This window comes from Calonectris borealis, chromosome 7, assembly GCF_964195595.1.
Source record: "Calonectris borealis chromosome 7, bCalBor7.hap1.2, whole genome shotgun sequence".
Lineage (NCBI taxonomy): Eukaryota > Metazoa > Chordata > Aves > Procellariiformes > Procellariidae > Calonectris > Calonectris borealis.
Window position 1 is genome coordinate 20,617,747 of NC_134318.1, and position 21,590 is coordinate 20,639,336.

Sequence of the window (21,590 nt, forward strand, 5' to 3'; positions counted from 1 at the left end):
CATCTGAGCTAGGCACTGTAAGTTCCCTTTATATTAAGGGTATGTTAGGGTGCAATTCATTTCACCCTAAAGCAGATGTCCACATTTGGTGAGGTGAATTACGTTCTGGAAGTTCTTTTTTGTTTTTCCACTGAATATAATGAAAACTGAGGATGTTAGTCCAGATGTAGAAAATGTCAGCAGGACAGATATCTGAGCAGAAGATAAGTTGAACACCTCCCAGAGTGACACTAACTTGCTCCTAGTCCTGGGCTGCTTTCATTGTAGCGTTTTTAATACCTTCACTGATAATTGATTTACATAAATTTGTCTCTTCTGATCTAAACTACCTTTCCCATCTTTAGAGCACTTTTTCTCTAGATACTTTTTTTTTTTAGCTAATGCTGGTGCAGTGATTCTGTGCCACTCACACTTTTTTCTAAAAGCTTTTGGAAATGCGGAATGTTACGGCATGCTCTGCAACTGTTGGTTCTCTTTGCCCTTGCCTCTGTGGTTAAGTTGTTCAACAGCCAGGGTTCCCCTGTAACTGGTAACCAGGACCTTGCGGTGGTCCTGGCCAGCCATGCGTGTCCCAGAGAAGTCAGACCAGGTCATGAGTAGGTCCTCGTTCAGTTCCAAACCTTAACCGCTGAGATTATAGTTAGCTCTGGAAGCAAGCTGAATGTCAAAATGTCAGGTGATGGCCTATGATTTTTTTTTTTTTCCTGTAAAGAGACAGGCTTCTCTCCTGCACAGACTGGGTTTTGCACTGCTGGAAGTTTTAACTTTGAATGAATGGTGAGGTCAGGCTTGGAGTGGCCCAACACAGTGGCACATTGTGTCTAGATCCCTGCTTGAGATGAATAATGTAATTTCATGGCAAGTTGAATACCTCTTAATATTTGATGGTCCAAGGTGAACGAGGAGCACAGTGAGACTGGGAACTCTGTGCAATCTAATTAAAGGCAAAAATTTTCAGTGGAGAAAAGGTTGGTGTCTTGCCTGACTCTTTAAAATGTCATCCTCTTCCATCTGTCATCGCCCGTGCCTTGTTTGTGTTTCTCTTTGGGGCATCACCTGTGTGTGGGTCTGTTTCAAGTGTAGAGATGTCTTTGAAGTGGCATCGTTTGTCTCAGCTGCGGAGCTACGGAACCAAAATCATTGGCACCTTACTGTTGGTGAACTGCTTGTCCTTCCAGAGGACCCCTCCTCATCGAGGGCTGCAGAGGTATGAAAAAGAGCAGGCAGAAACTAGTGTAGACATTGCATCGGTCAACGCAGGGTGGCCATGCGTGAGGGCTGCTGCAGTTCCCTGTTTCATCAGCTGTGTGAATCTGCTTTTAGCAGAACGATGCGAGCTATCACAATGTCGAATCTCTCTTTTCAGTGGGATGAAGTGGGATCCTGGCCCAGTCTGGCAGCTGCGAAGAGGCAGATTCATTTCAGTATTGAAGCCTGGCATAAATTGCTAGTCTCCATGTCTGATCTACTGTTCAGAACACCTCTGAAACATCAAGCCTTCCCCCTGCCCTCCCATTTCAGTTACAAATAATGTATTTTAATTTGTTACTTGTAATTTCATTTTTTTAATTAATTTTTAATTAAATGTTTTGGATTCAGTCAGCAATACTTCAGCTCAAACTACATGTGCTTTACTTGTGGCTGAGTCATAATCATCTTCCTCATAAGTAGAGATCTGTCACTGTCTCCTGATTTAGTTTTGTCTGCAGGCTTTCATCCATATCCTTCCTTTATGTTCCTGTTTCAGATCTGGCCGCTTGTATCAAAGCATGATGTGAATAAGTCTGCTTTCCTGAAGCAAGGCTGCCATGAAAACGTGCTGTTATCATGTGTTAGCGTCTATGGTTTAGCATCGTGTAACCCAGCATGGAACAGGGTATGTTTCCATGGCCCAAGTCCACATAAACATATAAACATAGAGCTTTCTGCAGAAAAACTTGCTTTACCTCAAACAAAATATTGATGTTTGCTTTTCCCAGCATTACTTTTAAATACAAATTCCTCACTAACCACATGTGACGGTACAGTGCCCGTGCTAGCAGGCAGAGCTTGTAAGTCCCTTTTGGTCTTGTGCTGCGTATGTGGGCAGGTTAAGAACAAGCTAGTGTTCAGGGATTGTCATAATTGCAGTTGGTGTTGAGTATAATGTTTCTCTGAGGTTGTTATAGTTAATTCTTTTGCATGTTATAGAGCTATTGTATAATTACCTTATTTATATGTCAGTCCTAGCTTTTTCCCATTGTTAAATGAAAACAGGGTAAAGATGCCCTTTGAACATACTCCTCTTGGTTTGCATTTAAGCTGATGCTACCACTGGGGAAAGCAATCCAATCCTATACTGACCCTTCTCAATATTGGCACAACCGCTCAGCAAGCAGGATCAGGAAACTGATGTGGAAATTAAAATAAACAGAACAAAACAAACCTCCTTTTTTGCTATGTTATCATTCTCCAGGAGAGAAAAAGTTACTTTTCAGTTATCGGTAAGAAACCCAGCCAGGCCCAAATGCTTTTGTGTTGGCACACCACAGAGTGCCTTGGGGATAGGATGCGTTGATGAGGGGCCAGGACTGCTCTCTTTGGACAAGAGGAGAGGTGTGTCCACCCAAACACATGCCAGATGATCGCCTTAAAAGTACAATTTCACATGGTGTAAGCTGAAGAGGAGTCTTACGCTACTTCTCGTTGCATCAGTTCTGCAAAATTTTTAAATGTCAAATTTATCTAGATTAGACTTAACTAGCAGTGGTCATAACAAACTCCAGGGGAATATTGGAAACAGGCAGGATGATAAGAGCCGAGCTGCATGCCTAGCAGACTGAGACCCAGTAACTGCAGCCCTTCATTGCTGCCTGTTCTTTTCCACTTTTAATTGGACATTGGATTAATTTTTCTATTGGTGATTTCCTCTGAGGGGAAAGATTGAAGAAATCATAGCAGTAGTTGTTTCTGAAGGAGATACATCCAGGGGAAGAGGAAAGCAGTCGCTTTGATCAAGGCGCGGACCAGCCCTGGGATCATAGGTTCTGCACTGTATTTTTTTTGTGTCCTACTCCAGGACCTGCTAGCTTCTCTGATGAACAGTACTGCATTATCTTTATGTTTCTGTACAATTTACCAGAAGGACGTGTTCTGTCAGAAAACTGGTTATGTTTCTATAGAATGGTTCTGGGTTTTGTTTTTTCCATACCTTGTTGAAAAAAAAAAAAGAGATCTTTCTGTGTTTTCCTCAACATCTTTTCCTAGCACCCTGCCACTGACAGTCTGACCCATGATACTATTCTGGACAGATCTTTGGGGACTGAAATTGTTGTGAGTGCTCAGGCCCCTTCCCCTTCCTGCAATTATACCTTCCTGAAATGCATCCTGTGCAAGGGTAAAGATCAGCGAGAGGCAACGCTGAAAGACAAAGCAGTGGAAATTGATACAGTGTCTGCACTGGAAGCAAGGCTGTTCTTGAAGGATATATCTTGGTCTTAAAGTCTATATTGAGTAGTTTTAAAAATGAGCAAACTTTTAAAAGTAAATAAATACAGACAGACAAACACCCCTTCATACAGATGTAGGGTGTAAACCACAAATGCAGGATTCTGTTTTTCCCCCTGTCATTAGGTTTCATCTGGAGAAAGCATTAGGTAGGGATGCAGAGGTTGTTTGGTCTTCATAGGCTAGTGGTTTAGAAATCTCATGCTTGCTCTACCAGGATGGGACTGATGGCACCAAGCTTGAAAACGAGTGTTGAGAGCTCTACTGGTTTTGTCCCGTCTTCACAACCCTTTGGCACTGGTGTTAAACCGCCTCTGCTACCAGCTGTCTCTCGGGATATCTGTAACTTTTCCTGGGGCTGTATGGAGTTCCATCTTCCTTTGCAGTCATGACTTTTTACCGTAGCTGTCTTTCAGTGAAGCTATGAAACTGCTGATGAAGCTGGGGAAGTGGTGGCAAGGCTTGTGAGCACACATGCCAGGACTTTCATGATGGCCGGAATAAGGTGAGGGAACTCTCAGCCAAATGAAATGGCAATGCACAGACATTAGGATATAATCTAACACTCAAATCTTAAATTTAGATTTCCTAAAACGAATTATCCTCAGGTAATATTTTTTAGAAAAATCTTGCCATCTAGCTTGATGCCACCTGTCTTGAAGGAAAAGGAAGGAAAGAAATGTTTTGTCTCATGTAAAGTTATGGGAACAGACTGGCTACTGCAGTGAAATCCATCCTGTGAATGTGAGGAGACTTCTCATCCCTTTCTTCTGGCTGTAAGGCTGGCCTCACTGAGACTGCAGAAATAGAGATCAGTGGGAAATACAAGAAAAAAAGTAGAAAGGACTTTTGACTAGTACTGATCTGAATCTAGCTTCGAGTTGGTAGTACTGGTGCAAAAGAGTCTTTGTCCTGTCGCTGTCACCCAAGAGCATCTTAAACAGGGATGAGGAAATGTCACATGAAAAATTCTTGGAGATGTTTGTTAATTTTTATTGGTTTTGGAAATGGCAAATTCTAGGAAGCGGTACATGAGAGCAGTGAGTGGAGTAGTTCTTCCCCTGTCACGGTTGCTGGGATATGGTGTCTCTCCTGGGGAGCAAGTCATACAGTGCATTTTTTTGGCTTGGCAAACTTCCTGCACAAGGTCAGCATTGCCATTGGTAATATAGCATCATCATGCTTTAAATGTACTAGCTGTAGAGGTTATAAATGACTACTGATTTTTTTGAATGCTGCAATATTTAAGTATTCAGCTTGAGGCATTTTATTAAAGGGACCTCATTACCAGAGCAAGTGCCAAGTGCTTTAAAAATTCTGTGCCTATTTAAAGTAGCTCCTATTGGGCATAACTAATCACTGCTAAGGCTTAAAACCTTTGGTGTATAGTGCATCTGGGAGGAGGTAGCTACGAGACTGGGCAGAGGAATCCCCTTTCTCTTCCCTTTTCAGTAAAAGCTCTTTCTCGACACAAAGGTCCAATTGCTGCTATTTCTTCTATAGTGTGCAGAGCAGTATGTGGGCAGCAAACTAATGCAAAGTGCTCTCCTGTCTAGTGTTTCATTGTTCTTTCTGCCTGAGGCTTTGCAACCTTGGTCGTCTTTAGTTAAAATCTTTAAACAATGGATTATCTGTTTTCATGGGCTTTAGAGGATTTGAAATAGCAGTCACCCTTAGGCATTTGGCTCAAGATTACAGGAATAAATACATTCATCAGATCCCCCTGGCCCTTCCAAGAGCCAGGCAGTCATAAGCTTACCGCTACCATATTCTTCTGCTTCTAACTCCAGGTGAGTGTGTCAACCTCTTAACATTTGAGGTAAGCCCTGTTCCTCCTGACCATTTGCACTCAGATGGTTTGTGAGAAAGGGGGGGGATGCGTGTGGTGAGGTTGAGAGCGCCTACAATAGGGGACCTTCATTCTTGCTGGGATGTTGTCTTTTACTACATGACCAATCTGGATTTTCCAGGAGATCAGAAAGCTGTTTTGAAAGCCAGCATTGCTTTTTTTCCCCCCAAAGCCCAGCAATCTGAAAATTTCATATGGCTTTAAAATTTTCAAATTGTAATGTAACTTTAATCAATATTGACATTTCTGATCTTTGTGTGCCAGCTGCTATTTTTCTGAAAGATGGCGCTGGGAGTGGAAGGCTCCATACTGGAGATTGCAAACCAGATGCCACCCAGTTGCGATATCTGATATGGCAATTTCTGTAAGAGCGCTTCCTGATTGCGCTGTTTAAACAGTGAATGTAATGTTTTTCTTCTGTTACTATGAGATCTAAAGTAGTTTACAGATATCAGACATTCTGCTGTGTTGCTTTGGAGAAAGATGTCAGCTGTCAGAATGAGACTCAAAATTTACTTCCGATAAAAAACTACATTTTCTAAAGCAGTTTATTTCTGGTAAGAAGAGCTGTTTGTTGTGTGACTTTGCATGGGCTGTGCTTTGCACAATGGGACTGACTTTCTTCTAAAGAGCAGCTTTATCTCAGGAAAATTCATTGCATAGAGGGGTCTGTGATGTCTATACATCTGAGGTCCTTTCCACCCCTAACAGATTCTATTGATTTTCAGCAAGTGCTATTTCCCAGTCTTCTGAGCTGTTCTTATCACACTACATCATGCTGCTCATCACAATTAAATAGCATGTGCTGGTTGGCCACTGGCTTTATCAAAAGACCCTCCCAACACAGGTACGCAAATTGGAAAAGGAGAAAATTTTATTCTCTTTGGAAGGTTTTTGTACTTTGCTTTATTTTTTTTTCTTCCTTCCAGCGAGTAAGTAATGATAAACATTTACTAAACCACACTGTATGTTTTCAAAGTATATAATACACATTATCTTTGCCTTTGAAAACTTTGAGCTTACTTTTCAGCAGAAGATAAAAGATACAGGCTGGATCGATGGGCTGAGGCCAACTGTATGAGGTTCAACAAGGCCAAGTGCCGGGTCCTGCACTTCGGCCACAACAACCCCAGGCAACGCTACAGGCTTGGGGAAGAGTGGCTGGAAAGCTGCCCGGAGGACAAGGACCTGGGGGTGCTGGTTGACAGACGGCTGAACATGGGCCAGCAGTGTGCTCAGGTGGCCAAGGCGGCCAACAGCATCCTGGCCTGTATCAGGAATAGTGTGGCCAGCAGGAGCAGGGAGGTGATCGTGCCCCTGTACTCGGCACTGGTGAGGCCGCACCTCGAATACTGTGTTCAGCTTTGGGCCCCTCGCTACAAGAAGGACATTGAGGTGCTGGAGCGTGTCCAGAGGAGGGCAACGAAGCTGGTGAAGGGTCTGGAGCATAAGACTTATGAGGAGCGGCTGAGGGAACTGGGGTTGTTTAGTCTGGAGATGAGGAGGCTGAGGGGAGACCTCATCGCGCTCTACAACTACCTGAAAGGAGGTTGTAGCGAGGTGGGTGTTGGTCTCTTCTGCCAAGTAACAAGCGATAGGACGAGAGGAAATGGCCTCAAGTTGCGCCAAGGGAGGTTTAGATTGGATATTAGGAGAAATTTCTTTACTGAAAGAGTGGTCAGGCCTTGGAACAGGCTGCCCAGGGAAGTGGTTGAGCCACCATCCCTGGAAGTATTTAAAAGACGTGTAGATGTGGCGCTTAGGGACATGGTTTATTGGGCATGGTGCGTTGGGTTGACATTTGGACTCGATGATCTTAGAGGTCTTTTCCAACCTTAATGATTCTATTTAAAGCATTTGTAAATACAGCTGAGTCAGCTTCAACACTTTGCACGTAGATTTTCATCAGAAGATGGTGGAAGCATGGAGTCTTTTTTTGGCTAGTACTTGCAATGATTGCAGCATTTTCTACTGTAGTTTTAGTCTTTACCACCACACCTCAATTCGCCTTCCAGGGGAAAAGTAGTCTCACTTTTTTTTTTTTTTTTTTTTTTTGTAATTGATGGATAAGAATTATGAGAATTGGTAACTTAACTAAGCAACGTAGCGGGTTTGCGTCTGCACTCTAGAGAATCTGTATATTGAGGCTGGTGTCTTTTTCACTAATGTAGATAGGTGGGATAGGGAAATGAATATGAACTATCATGAACATGAATATCTGTTACTGTGGTTTTGACTATCAAAAAGAATAGAAGTGTATATACAAAATACATATACTATGTGGTTATTGATATTGCATTACAGCTAGAATACTTTTTTATGTTCCTGTAAGAATTAGCTGAGCGATACAACGTCAAGGGAATAAATGTAGCGTAAGCATGCTTAAGACTTTGTAGAGCTGGTTAGAAATTCTGAAGATGCCACCCCCACTGAGCATGCATGAGCCTGGGGCTGACCCTGGTTTCTCTCCTGGATTGCAGGTCCCTGCCCGTTGGACATGGTCAGCACTGGAGTTGCACCAGAACCGAGAACCTGTCCTGTAGTCTGGACTCTGCAGCCTCTGTATAGAGGGGATAGGAGGGAGCTCCCGTACTGGGGCAGCCAGGGGTTGTGAGCTGGGGCAGGCCAGCGTACAGAGTGAAGCTGTAAGTTGTGGGAAATGAAGACTATGGCTGTTGAAAAAAGATGTCTGATTCTAGGAAATGAATGGGGTTCATAGAAACGGTGGACTGCTGAGGTGCTAGTAGGCTTTTGGATGCTAATGAAATGGAAAATACTGCATCAGGAGGGTACTGCTTGTCAGCTTGTGTTGCCAAAGGGGAAACGTTAGACAGGAAACTGACAGATGACCAGCAAGGACGGGCAAGTATGGCAAGAGGAACATGAGAAGGTTAGCTTATAACAGGTTAGGTGGGAGAGACAGGCTTTGGAGGAGAAAAGAAGATGAAATAGCTAAGATACAGATAGCAAGAAGTAGATACAAAGGTTTGTAGTACCTTCTTGTGCCTTGGATGGAATCCAGGTCTCTGAATCTGAAGACCTGGCTGTCAGAGAATACCTAAAACCTTCTGGCAATGCTGCTTCCATTTTATAGTTCTTCCACACTGAGAACAACCACGTATAGTTGCTATAAGGCAAAAGCCCAGCTAGAACTCAACCTGGCCACTGTCGTGAGAGACAACAAAAAATGCTTTTACAAGTATATTAATGACAAAAGGAGAGCCAAGGAGAATCTCCATCCTCTATTGGATGCGGGGGGGAACGTTGCCACCAAGGATGAGGATAAGGCTGAGGTACTCAATGCCTTCTTTGCCTCAGTCTTTAGTAGTCAGAGTGGTTATCCTCAGGGTACTCAGCCCCCTGAGCAGGAAGACAAGGATGAGGAGCAGGATAAACTCCCCATAATTCAAGAGGAAGAAGTTAATGACCTGCTACGCCACCTGGATGTTCACAAGTCTATGGGGCCTAATGGGATCCACCCGAGGGTACTGAGGGAGCTGGCGGAGGAGCTTGCCGAGCCGCTCTACCATCATTCCCCTGGTTAACTGGGGAAGTCCCAGACGACTGGAGGCTCGCCAATGTGACGCCCATCTATAAAGAAGGACCGGAAGGAGGATCCGGGGAACTACAGACTGGTCAGCCTGACCTCGGTGCCGGGGAAGATCATGGAGCGGTTCGTTTTGAGGGCACTCAGGAGCCATGTCAGGGACAACCAGGGGATCAGGCCCAGCCAGCATGGGTTCATGGAAGGCAGGTCCTGCTTGACCAACCTGATCTCCTTCTATGACCAAGTGACCCACCTAGTGGATGAGGGAAAGGCTGTGGGTGTGGTCTACCTGGACTTCAGTAAAGCCTTTGACACTGTCTCCCACTTCTCCTGGAGAAGCTGGCGGCTTACGGCCTAGACAGGTGCACTCTTCGCTGGGTAAAAAACTGGCTGGACGTCCGAGCCCAGAGAGTTGTGGTGAACGGAGTTAAATCCAGTTGGCGGCCGGTCACGAGCGATGTTCCCCAGGGCTCAGTACTGGGGCCAGTCCTGTTCAATATCTTTATCAATGATCTGGACGAGGGGATCGAGTGCTCCCTCAGTGAGTTTGCAGACAACACCAAGTTGGGCGGGAGTGTTGATCTGCTGGAGGGTAGGAAGGCTCTGCAGAGGGACCTGGACAGGCTGGATCGATGGGCCGAGGCCAACTGTATGAGGTTCAACAAGGCCAAGTGCCGGGTCCTGCACTTCAGCCACAGCAACCCCAGGCAACACTACAGGCTTGGGGAAGAGTGGCTGGAAAGCTGCCCAGAGGAAAAGGACCTGGGGGTGCTGGTTGACAGCCGGCTGAACATGAGCCGGCAGTGTGCCCAGGTGGCCAAGAAGGCCAACGGCATCCTGGCCTGTATCAGAAATAGTGTGGCCAGCAGGAGCAGGGAGATGATCGTGCCCCTGTACTCGGCACTAGTGAGGCCGCACCTCGAATACTGTGTTCAGCTTTGGGCCCCTCACTACAAGAAGGACATGGAGGTGCTGGAGCGTGTCCAGAGAAGGGCAACGAAGCTGGTGAAGGGCCTGGAGCACAAGTCTTATGAGGAGTGGCTGAGGGAACTGGCGTTGTTTAGCCTGGAGAAGAGGAGGCTGAGGGGAGACCTCATCACACTCTACAACTACCTGAAAGGAGGTTGTAGCGAGGTGGGTGCTGGTCTCTTCTGCCAAGTAACCAGCGATAGGACGAGAGGAAATGGCCTCAAGTTGCGCCAGGGGAGGTTTAGATTGGACATTAGGAGAAATTTCTTTACTGAAAGAGTGATCAGGCCTTGGAACAGGCTGCCCAGGGAAGTGGTTGAGTCACCATCCCTGGAAGTATTTAAAAGACATGTAGATGAGGCCCTTAGGGACATGGTGTAGTGGGCATGGTGTGTTGGGTTGACGGTTGGACACGATGATCTTAGAGGTCTTTTCCAACCTGTATGATTCTGTGATTCTATGATTCTCTAACTTATGGTTAGCTCAAGATACCCCTGTGGCAGATCAGGTGATAGTTCTGCCCATGTGATATCAGTGGGATGATTATGTAGTGGAATTCATCATTTAGGGTTTTGTTTTAACATGGAAATTGGAGACAGGAGGAGAGACGCACACAGAGGCATGTGTATGGATGTACACCATCACATTCAGATACTCTGAAGGTTGTGAGGACAAACACTCGTAAGATAGAACATATCAGAATTCATTTTGCTTATACAACCTTAATGCGTCCCCCTTAAATAAAACAATTTCTGACTTACATGGATCATGAAAATACAGGGGGAAAAATCTAATTTTCCCAAACTCATTCTTTTAATTCTACCATCTATACATGTTTTATTGTAATTACTATAAGGAAGAAAGCATGCTACAGATAGAAGTTTTTTTTGTATCTACTGGTATTAATTGAACTTTTGGAACCCAACAGTGTGCGTTAAGGAAGCATTTCTTATGTATTAATTCTTCTTACTGGTGTTATAGAGTAGTATGTGCAATTTGCAGCCTTGAAATACTAGATCTTGGGAGCTGAACTTGCTAGGACTTTTTTCCCTGTCTTTGGGGAATAATGAGTTGCAAAAAAAGTCATACCTTGAATTACTTCCTGTATTTTGTCCTTTGGTCTTCTCTTCTGTGACAATAGCATTAGTGTTTCGGCCTAAATGATAGTGAAGCTTTGCTAGCATACAGGGAGAAAAACCCGTAAATCTAAGCGCTTTTAGGGAAGAAGGAAGTGGAGAGGTTGAGGGTGGGAGGTCCTGTGAAACAGCTTGATATACAGCCTAGGAGTCAGTAGTTCCCCTTCTTTTTGCAGTCATCTTGTCCAGATGGGGTATTTTCTTTTCCCTGTCAAACCAGCCTCTTTTTTCTACCCTCTTTCTTTAGGGAAAAAACTGCAAGAATAACATGCAGTGGCACAGGTGGTTTTTAGGCCATGAAACTTAGAGATAGAGTAAGGAAACAGGCAGGAATCCACTGCTGAAGCAGCAGATCCCACAGGTAGTAGGATAAATGATGATGAGATCCCTCTCCTAATCCATCTACTGCATGTCCTAACAACCCAGATCACTGACCACCTTGAGTTTGTCTTGCCTGTGAAGAAGTGTGCAGTTTCAGAATTTATTCTAACGTAATAGCTAACATGCAAAGTCTTTAGGCAAAACAAGTTTTGTGAATGATTGTGAGAAAATCTGTTTAGACTCAAGACTTGAAGCAATAGTTCAGAGGTCTGGCTCCCTTTTCATCTCAGTGACGTATTACCACAGAGTCGTTTCAGTAGTTACGCTTCTTCAAGTTCCCTTTTTTTTTGGGGGGGGGAACCCCACTTTTTATTATTGTTTTCTACATCAAGAATCCATGTTATTTTTCCAGGAGGATCTCTCCTTTTGTAATTTCTATCTGTAGGGATTTAAATTTGGGGGCTCTTAGTGGAGTCGCTGTATTTTCTGTAGACTTGAGTATCTTTTGTTACCTCAGTCGTGTTTGTGTTGCACTTGGTGATGTAGCTGAGCAGTCCTGTGATCTGGTACTTCATTCTTAAGCAGTCCTGAACAAAAATCTCTGTGTGATCAGTGGTTCATTAGGCACTATAGTTAAAACAGACCCATTTTTCCATATTACCTAGTTCTAATCCATGTCTTCACATTGAAGAGACCGAAGTGTTTAACAATCAGTTGATCACGGTGTTAAACCAAAACAAAAAAATGCTTCACCTCTGCTCTGTTACAAGGCCACCTTTTTGTAAGACTGCTGCTAGCAACCTGCGTGCAAATTTTGAGATCTTTTGTAACTTCGTGGAAATTAGTTAGTTCTCAGAGTTGTGATTGGTATTTAAATGATATTTTTATTTATTTAGCCCTACGAAATTTCCACTACAGAAGGGAAGAGGCAGTCCTTGCATCCAGAAGCTTACTACTTGGAATAGTCAGCATACAGATTTAACGCAAAGTATGGGATGCAGCAAACATCGGTGTTGCTGCCTGCTGATGCTGACCCATGGCTTGCGGGGTCTTTTCATTTCTGAGGGCTGCATGGGGCTGGTTGTGAGCCACCAGCCCTTTACGGGGGGAAGGAGAGCTGGTAGGCTGGTGGTGGGAGTGGGCATCAGATCTTCCGGAGCAGAAAGTCGGGGTAGGAGACAACCAAGACTTTGCTGATGGATTTAAAAAAACAAACAGGACGTGAGTCATGTTCCTCTACCTCTGTCAGCAACACCCACAGGAAAAAGTCGCTGGATGCATGTTTTCCATATTAAAGAACAAACTTATTGTGCAAGGTGTTGAGGCTTGGAAGAGAAACTTAGGCAGAAGAGGGAAAATTGATGCGCAGAAGTCCTTTTTAAAAGGAACTTAATGGAGATGTTGATTTGTAATCGACCTTTTCATTTTGTGCCCAACATTGAATTCCGCTGTTTTGAAGCTTCTAGGTAGTTTGTCTGTGCTAGAAGTTATTTTTTGGGATCAAATGGAAAATGGCATTTGCTTGAGGCCTTTTTGTAAAACGCTCTTACCTTTTATGTTATCTGCATAACATGCATCAGTGGAAGATGCCTGCTGTGCCTACTATTCCCCTCCTCCTCGACTCCTTAATTAGCAGTATTTTTAGTTATTTGTCAGTCCTTTTTCAGGGAAAAGGTAAAAACAGGTGAATTGAGTAGAACACAGATTACTCTGGAGACAGGTAAACTGAATTCTCAGTGATGAAAGGAGAGAAACAGGAAAACGGTAGCTTATACGCAGGGCAGGTCTTTGTCCTGTCTTAGTGTTTGTGGGTAGATTATGTACTATTGTTTTGTTTTTTCACAGGACCTGCTAAAATGATGGTTTTCCAAGTAGGTGTCACTGGATTGTGTCGCAGATTCACTGGAAGCGTGTGTGCAGTGGAAGGGGTAGCAGTAGCTGCAGTGTTTGTACCTGTGCTGCTTCAGAGAGGGAATAGAGTCAGGCAAGTGGGACCATCTTCACTTACAGCCTGTGTTGACAAGGAGGAACTCGGCAAATATCCATCATATTTAACTTCTTAGCATTAGATAAACATGAAAGATGCTGTTTCACTGATGTTTTGGTGTTTGAATGCCTCTGGCTCATCCAGGTTGAGCACTCTTTGTCATAACCCCTCTCTAAAGTGCCAAAAGACCTTTTTTCATATGTCCTAAAAACACAATGTCATTGATACTTGGTCATTGCCAGCGTCAAGTGATTCAAAACCATTGCATGAGCTTCTGTCATTTCAGAATTAGTGGTGATCTCATCGTTAGGCCTATCTGAGACATCCTTTAATTTAATATTTTAAAAACTGTTGAATTGTCTGGAATTGTTCCTCTAATAAATGGAGAGATTATTTGACCTAAGTGAAGCCCTGATGGCTAACGTCTGGGAGATAATATCAGATCTCTTTAACAGTATTTAGATATCTGTCCATGTTTTCCAGTTGTCTATACAAGAAAAACTGAAATCAAGTAAGAGTACCTCTGAAGATGGATAGCAAGATATTTAATCTATTTCAGGGCCACCTGTAATTGCAGGAGATGAATTACTGCCTATGCGAGGCTTCTTAATTAGGGAGAGGGTCACACACTTCCTATCGAGGTTTTCAGATGATGGAGGGGAAGCTAGCTAGCACACTGACAGAGGTTTGGCTCCAGCTTCTGTCAGTAGTTCTGGCCAGATCAGGACAGAAGATCCACTTCATGGTAGTGAAAAGATTAAAGAAATGCCTTACTCAGCCCGCTCTAACAATTTGGGGTGCATGAAGAGGACAAATTACTGTGTAAGAATGTCCGAGTGGGTTGTTCAGTGTATTTCTTCTTTTCTGTCAGTTAGCTAAGTAACTTCTTTGTACCTAATTTTTTAGGTATCGTTTGGCTGGTTTTTATATATGCCACTTTCTTATTTCTGTAAAACAGCATCATGAAGGCACTGACTGCTGCAAACTTCACATCCTGCAGGTAAGAATTATGTCTGATGGCAAGTTCAGAAGAACAATACTCCAGTGAATAGCTAATTTGTACAGCTGTTACACTTGTTTCCACCATCAAGGGAGGAGTGTCTCTTTGCAGTGTACTACAGTGGTGCTCAGAAAACCCAGCAGCCCTTTAAAAACTCCGTATTTACCATCATTCTTCACGATGATGGTATTGCTGGTAATTTCATGGTGAGATTTTGGTCCTGTTGTTCCTAGGCCTGTTGAGCTGTGAGGGAGGTGCTCTGAGCTCTGCTCTTTAAGCCCTAGTGCAGGGGCACAGAGAGGGTAATACCGCTGGTAGGAAACATCATCTCAGATGCAGAAGGTGCAGTGTATGCATTGTCGGTAGCTTTCATACTGATTACAACATCTCTACGAATTATGGTCATGGCAGAGTACTTTCTATTTATGAAATAGTTTCTCTGTAAAAGAGATATTGACGATCTCTTGTTTCGAGTAGTGGTTTAGGAATAGATAGCTTGCTGTCATCAGAAAGGGAGACTGTCAATGATACTGAAAAGTAACAAATTCAGTTCTGGCCAAAGGAAAAATATTTCATTCGGCGCACAAATTAGTCTGTGGAACTCATTGCTATGGTACATCATTGAGGCTAAAACTTTGTGGGGTCAAAAGTAATTGGTATTTATGTGTTAGAAGAGTACTAATTTTTTATATATACAAATCCCTGCAAATGAAAACAAAATTTTAAGGCCTATTGGAAGGGACAGATAGCTTCCTTGAGCTTAAGGTATCCCTAAGTGTAAAGGATAACAAGAAGGACTATTTTTCCTGATGACTATTTTGCAAATTTGTCTTCAAGGCTTTCTTCTGCAAGTCTTTGAAATACCTGGAACTGGACAGTACAGATGGTGGGATAATGATGTGAATGAGTTTTAGGCCAAATTCAGAATGACATTTTTATGCCCTGTATAATTTTGAATTGTTTTAAATAACTATGATTCTTACCAGACCACAAAACAGTTATGAATATCCCACTAAAAGCAAGGTGTTATATTCAGATTATTACACTGGTGATAAAATGTTAGGTAGAAACGTATTCTGCAATGCAGGCAGGCTACTTAAAATAAATGCAGGCTTTTGACAGGATTGAGGAATAATGTAAAATTTTTTTTTTTTTGAGGTATCTTCAAGAACTATAACAGAGAGTAGACCTAGTTGTTATTTGAATGGATCAGGCAGACTATAGCACATCTTCAGCTTGTTCTCAAATCACATTCGATTTAAACAAAGTCCAGCGTTATCTCATTTTGGACTGAAGTCTGTCTGCTGTAGTGTTTGGCTAAACCTTTGTCCTTGTTGAGAAACTGGAGAGAGGTTAGAGGCCTGTGCCGGTGCTCAACCCTTGCTCCACAGGAGCGTGACTCGTAAGTGGGCAGTTGTGTTTCTGTGCTGCTGGGACGGGTCGGATACGGGTGGATTGCGAGGTGCTCTGGCAGCCTGTTGATGTCGCTTTGTCATTTACACATAAAAAGCCCGTGTATTATTCAGTCCTGCTCTGCCACACCTGAAGTGCTGGGCCATGCTGGTACAGAGCAGCCCTGATTCGGTTTGTTGTTTGTAGCGTTGATGCTCTCTTGAGGCATCAGGGCACAGGCGGGCCTCGGCAGGGCTACCTGCACCTTTTCTGGCCAGATTGCTTCTGAATAAGCGTGCAATGCCACAAGCTAGAATGAGAGAAATTAAGTTGGTGGCATATGGTCACAAACACAATTATTTTCAAAACAGTTGTTACCTCTCCTAAATGATTAGGTTTCTCTTTGTTTTTTGTGCAAAAAGGTAATGTTTAGATCCTTACTGGTTCTGTTAGTCCCAGTTTTTTAAAAATTCATTTGCTTCACATATTTGGAATCTACAGTTCATGAGTGAAAAGACACATCAACAAACGTGTGTAGTTGATGGACAAAATACTGACACTGTATTAGGGAGTTATTGTTCGCTATCCATTCAACCATCAAATGCCAATAAATTAATTAAGGATATCAGTGTATCGCTATTATAACATGTTATCTTTTGATTGTGTGAAAACAGAGGAAGACTTGTCAGCAATAGAAGATCTGAAAAGAAATTGTTTAAAACAATGCAAGCATCATAACTTGGGATATCTTTTTGCATTTATGTGTTTGGCTTCTGCGTTTTCACCTATGCACTGGAGTTTCTTTGGCCTGAGCTCCAGGCCCTTTTTTATTTCAGTGTCAGATACTGGCCTCTGAGAGAGGCGTGACTGACCTGATGTGGTATCACAGTTTATAAATAGATCTAGAAAATTAGGGCGTACTCCCAGTTAGGGCTGAGCTCTGTATGATGGAATTGCGTTGGTGGACCAGGACTGGTGTGGTAAAGGATGCTGCTGCCAGGAGCTGAGGTGCGTTGGGAGCGGTTCATGATCTCAGGATTGGAATAGTAGAGCAGGGAATAGGGAAGAATAAAAGGAAATGAGTGCATTTTAGCCGGTGCCTTTTGGTTTTTTGTTTTCCTCATTAGCAAATTCACTCATTATGTGTTAATTAGTTTAGATTTTTTTGCTACCTCCTTGACTTATATTATCTCAAAGACCGAATGATATGACACAAGACATGTTAGATAAAGATTTTTGCATACAGGCTGATGGAAGAATACAGTGCAAATGGAGAGAAGAGATGCCTTTTCATAAAAGTGTCCGAATAGAATACATTTAGATGCCAAAGGCACCTTTGTGTAACAGCTGTTACTTAAGAATTATGGTTTATTTTATAATGTACTGGAGAGAAATTAATGTTACTGAAAAGTTACTTTTTCTGTATAGATATGTAATATTCTTATATCTGTCCTCTTTTAGCATATGGTCGTTGTGCATAGTGCTTTATTGCCATCTATCACCTCTCGTCCCACCATTTTCCTTCATATCCTGTCCTTTGTCCTCAATGCTGAAATTAAAATTTATTTAATACTGCTAAAACTAGGGATTCTGGTTTTGGTATATTGGAGAATAAATTTGTGGTTGGAATTGTTTTCATCCAAGCTGAAATTTTGTCTGCTTTCCTGCAATTTCTTGTGTGCTACAGTTGAAAGGATATTCGCCATGTATTAGTGCATATGTGGCTGGAACGGATAGTGGAAGTGAGAGGCAGAAGCTGGTATTTTCTTTCCCAGTGTTTTTTAAGACAGAAACTAAATATAGTGAGTGTTAAACAGATGGCTATGTTGTCGCATAATAAATATTTGAAGAAAATTAAATTATGTCCTGCCTGTTTGCTGACGACAGTTCCAGCCCCCACAGTAACAGCAGTAATAATAATAGGAGGATTTACAGTGTACTTATTTTTTAATTCTCAAAGTGAGGTACCTAGGGAAGGTCGTATAAGGAGATTTTTTTTTTAATGTGGGAAAGATCAAGTGATGTGCTTGAGGTCATCCAGCACGTCAGCAAGTCTCTTGAAGGAGCATGCAGGTCCCCTTGACTTCCAGGCAATGCGTTTCCATTTTAAACCATGCTGATTTGCAAATACTTACTTGAGCATTTCCTTTAGAACTTCATTGTTTGATATTTTTTTTCTTAATTCCCACCTCATTGTTTGTAAATGTTAACTTGCCAAGAGGAGATAATAAAACCAGACTTGCATTCCTGTCCAGTGTACTTGAGCAACAGGCTTGCTATGAAAAACCTACACTTGAAGGCCCTCCTGAGAGTTTTGTTGTGAAGAGGAGAAGGTGGTGGGTGCCAGAGAGATGATGAAGACTTAGCTGAAATGAGAGGTTTTATTTATACAGCTGAGCTTCATCTTGTGATATTAATAGCATACAGGCATTTCTTTTGGATAGAGGGGATGGATTCTGTATTTAGCTGAGGTCGGTGCGTTACTCTCTCTGGCATGAGCCAGAAAATCCCATTGCCATTTAGCTGTTCGCATACATTACCTTATCTTGACTGGGAGGACTCTCTCATTTTCTTCTGTAAATCATTCTGATGTTCTAGGTTGAAAGCTGTATGTGAGAGAGACAGGATGAGAGCAAGAACTGTAGTATCTCACTCAAAGGTGAGAAAGTTGGGTAGCAGATTGGATCCACGGCAGCAGAAAAGTTAATCTGGCCCATGGTCCACCCCCTTTTCTCAGGACTCTGCAGCCGTGCTGGAAAGCAAGTTGAGGAGTTTATTAATTGTCCCAGTTACCCGTTTCCTGCCAACTTTTACTGATACTTTTCTGTCCTCTGACTGGAAGTAATTGTATCACATGACAGAAGTGTAATTGGTGCTTATCACATGATAATTTGTGTGATGGGAGTAGTTTGCTGCTGTCTTGCAGCAGAGCATATAATCTGGAGTGTGGGTGGGATGTTTCTTTTTTTTTCCGGTTGATGGGGAGAGAACAAGGCCTGGGATTCTTCCCTGCCTCCGTAAAAAATTGTCATCTGCCCCAGCTTAAAGATTTATTAATAGCATCCTGATCTCTTACATGCACGGTTGGTCCTGTTGCCTGGATACAAACATAAAGTGATTAGAAAGCTATCATTAATATAAAATGAACAAAATAGGTCATAAAAGTACCTAGTTAGATGTTTTTCCTATGTCCCCACCGTACATCTTGGTACTCGGCTCTTTTGCTTGCTTGTTGCAGATTGTGCTTTGCTGTAATGCTGCATTAGGCTTTTCACTAAACTGCAAGTGTAACCTCCATGATATTTTCTGCCAGCTCTCTCTATGTGGTTTCTTCCCTGTTCTTTGAAATAAACCCATATCGGTTTTTCTCACGTCATTTGTACCCTTCCATAATCCGTTACCTTTTGTGTGTCTTTGGTCAAATGCTGTCTTGTTGTCTTAACTTCTTTCAGTACGCAATTGTATTTTTAGTTTCAGTGTGCTGCATTACTCTTGTGGGTAAGTGTATGCACTGTGTCACATAAAGGAGTGTTAAACGTCGCTACAAAAGCCCCTTGTTTTATAACATCTCCCTAGGGTCTTGTAATGGATTTGTTAGGGCTCTGGGGAGACGGCCCTTTCTAACCTGGTTTCTAGTTCAGCTGTTCTCTTTTCCATCATTTCCTGCAGCATTTCCGATTTTCTTCGTGAAAATATATGCTCACTTCTGATGCCACTCTTGCTTCTTTCTGCATGCTTTTTTCAAGTGTAGATGAAAATGTCTGTGACAGGTTTGGGAATGTTTCTTCAGTTAATCCTCTATTTCTTAAAGTCTATTCACATGTAGAAGCGCTGTACTTTAACTTAAGGTGTGGTTTTTCTCTTTCCAGCTGTTCTAGTAGCTCTCTGTGATACTTTCGTTTTAAGGGTGAAGTAACTAAAGCAATTTTTCAGTTCTCGTGACAACAACCAACTGCTAGAGTTGGACTGCAGTGACCGAGTTCTTAGTTTGCTTCAGTTGCGAAATAAACTGTTCGCTTAAACCCTGCCTGTGTAGGCCCTTGGTATGAACTGCCAGAGAAGGAGGAGGAATGAAAACAGCGATACTGGCTTCCTGAATTCAGGACAGTAAAGAATGAAAGTATTTCTTGCTTTCTCTTGGAGAATTGTTATATGTCGTTTAGCCACCAGTATTACTGTGAATGAGTGTTAGGTGTAGGCATCTTACATCTGTTATTTGGTGATTAGGGAAAGGAATGCAGGAGGATTGTTTTGTGGTTAATATGCTATTAACTGGGATTAGAAAATTTGACCTAGGTCTCTTGCTCTGCTTTTCATGTGAACTTTGGTAGTTTACTTCATTGCTGCCTCAGTTCTGTTTTTGTCAAATTAGGATAATACTTCTGTTCTAATACTTGTGTGCTATCTCTGTTTCTTTTGAAAAGTGTGTGGGACAGGGACTGTCTTTTGTTAGGCATACAGAAATCTGATTATATATACAGATACAGCTGTGTGCTTGTGTATGTGTTTGGATAGATACATAATATATAGCAATCCTAACCTTGGCTGAAGCCTTTCAGTGTGTATTGTAATGTAAATAGCAATGAGAATATGGTTGAAACAAATGATATGATGCTTTCTCAACAATTTGGTGACAAAATACAGCTTCCTGTTTTTAACTGCAGGTGATGTTTTTAGGTCTTGCCATAAATACTGTATGATAGCTTTCAGAACTCATATGCCCATGCACAAATATATAAAAGAAAAATTTCTGTCTGTCATTTCATGACTTTATTTCTTTGATATCATGATTCATTTTATTATAAAACCCAGTCTCCTTTTTGGCTTACTTTGCGTCATAAAATGCACTTATGAGAAATAAAAAAAGAGAAGATGAGAATGCCGTATCCAGTCAGAGAAATGATATGTGTAACATGCTGTTCTGTTTCCAGTAGTACCTGATGATCAGTTGTTTTGGAGGAAGTGATAAAATCTCCATAATGGACAATTACGTCATTATGAGTGAGAGTTTCAGAAACGCTTAAGAGATTTAAGCACATACACGTCACTGAAAGGCAAGGACGTTAAAAAAAATCCAAACTGTATAAATGCCAATGTCCTTTGTGTTTGTAGAAACTAAAGATGTTTCTATTTTCATATTTATTGCTAGCTTTTACTAAAATATTGGCTCTGATAATGGGTATGCATGGCTTCTTCTCCCTTAATTCCTCCCTTCCACTTTAAATAACTTGACTTTTAATTTTACTGTGTGTTTTGTTGTTGCTTAAGGTAAACATCTCGTTTAGGCGAGGTTTATCAGCTGCACAAATATGGAACAGTGAAGGCTAGCTAAGTAGTAGGCTTGTGGAAAAGAAGCAGGTGTTGTAGTGGATTGTACCTTGTACATAAGTCAACAATGCAAATAATGTATATGAAGGAGCCCAGCATCTGAGTCACGTAGTCTTTCTCTCAACTGCGTACTGGAATGATGGACTGCTGCAGCTGGTTTTGCATGCCATACTTGAGGAAAGGTGAGGACCAACTGGAAGTAGCTCAGGAGAAAGCAATAGCAATGAAAATGTGACCTACAAGGAAAGAATGAAACAATCAGGACTGTTCAGGCTGGAGAAGCTAAAATAATTTAAAAATTTTAAAGTGTGCTGCAAAGAGAAAAATAACAATTTATCTTCCATGTTCACACAGGGTAAGACCAGAAGTAAAGGGCTTAAATTGCAGAATTAGAGTAGACTTCAGGAAAAACTTTCCAACAGCGCAAGCAGTTAAGCAATAGACTGGATTGCCTAGGGACCTTCTAGATGCTCTGTCCTGGAAGATGTTAGCAGAGATAACAGGCGAATGTGTCACAAATGCTTTAGATATCACTGATCCCACCTGAAGGAATTTTCTTCCAAGCCCTTGTCTGT

At 42.2% G+C, this 21,590-nt stretch overlaps 1 protein-coding gene across 4 annotated transcripts in view; it reads left to right on the top strand.

Annotated features, from left to right (window-relative positions):
* The window catches only part of NDST2 (N-deacetylase and N-sulfotransferase 2), a 142,405-nt gene that overhangs the window by 6,019 nt on the left and 114,796 nt on the right, over window positions 1-21,590 (top strand). The gene's annotated exons all lie outside the window — the stretch shown is intronic.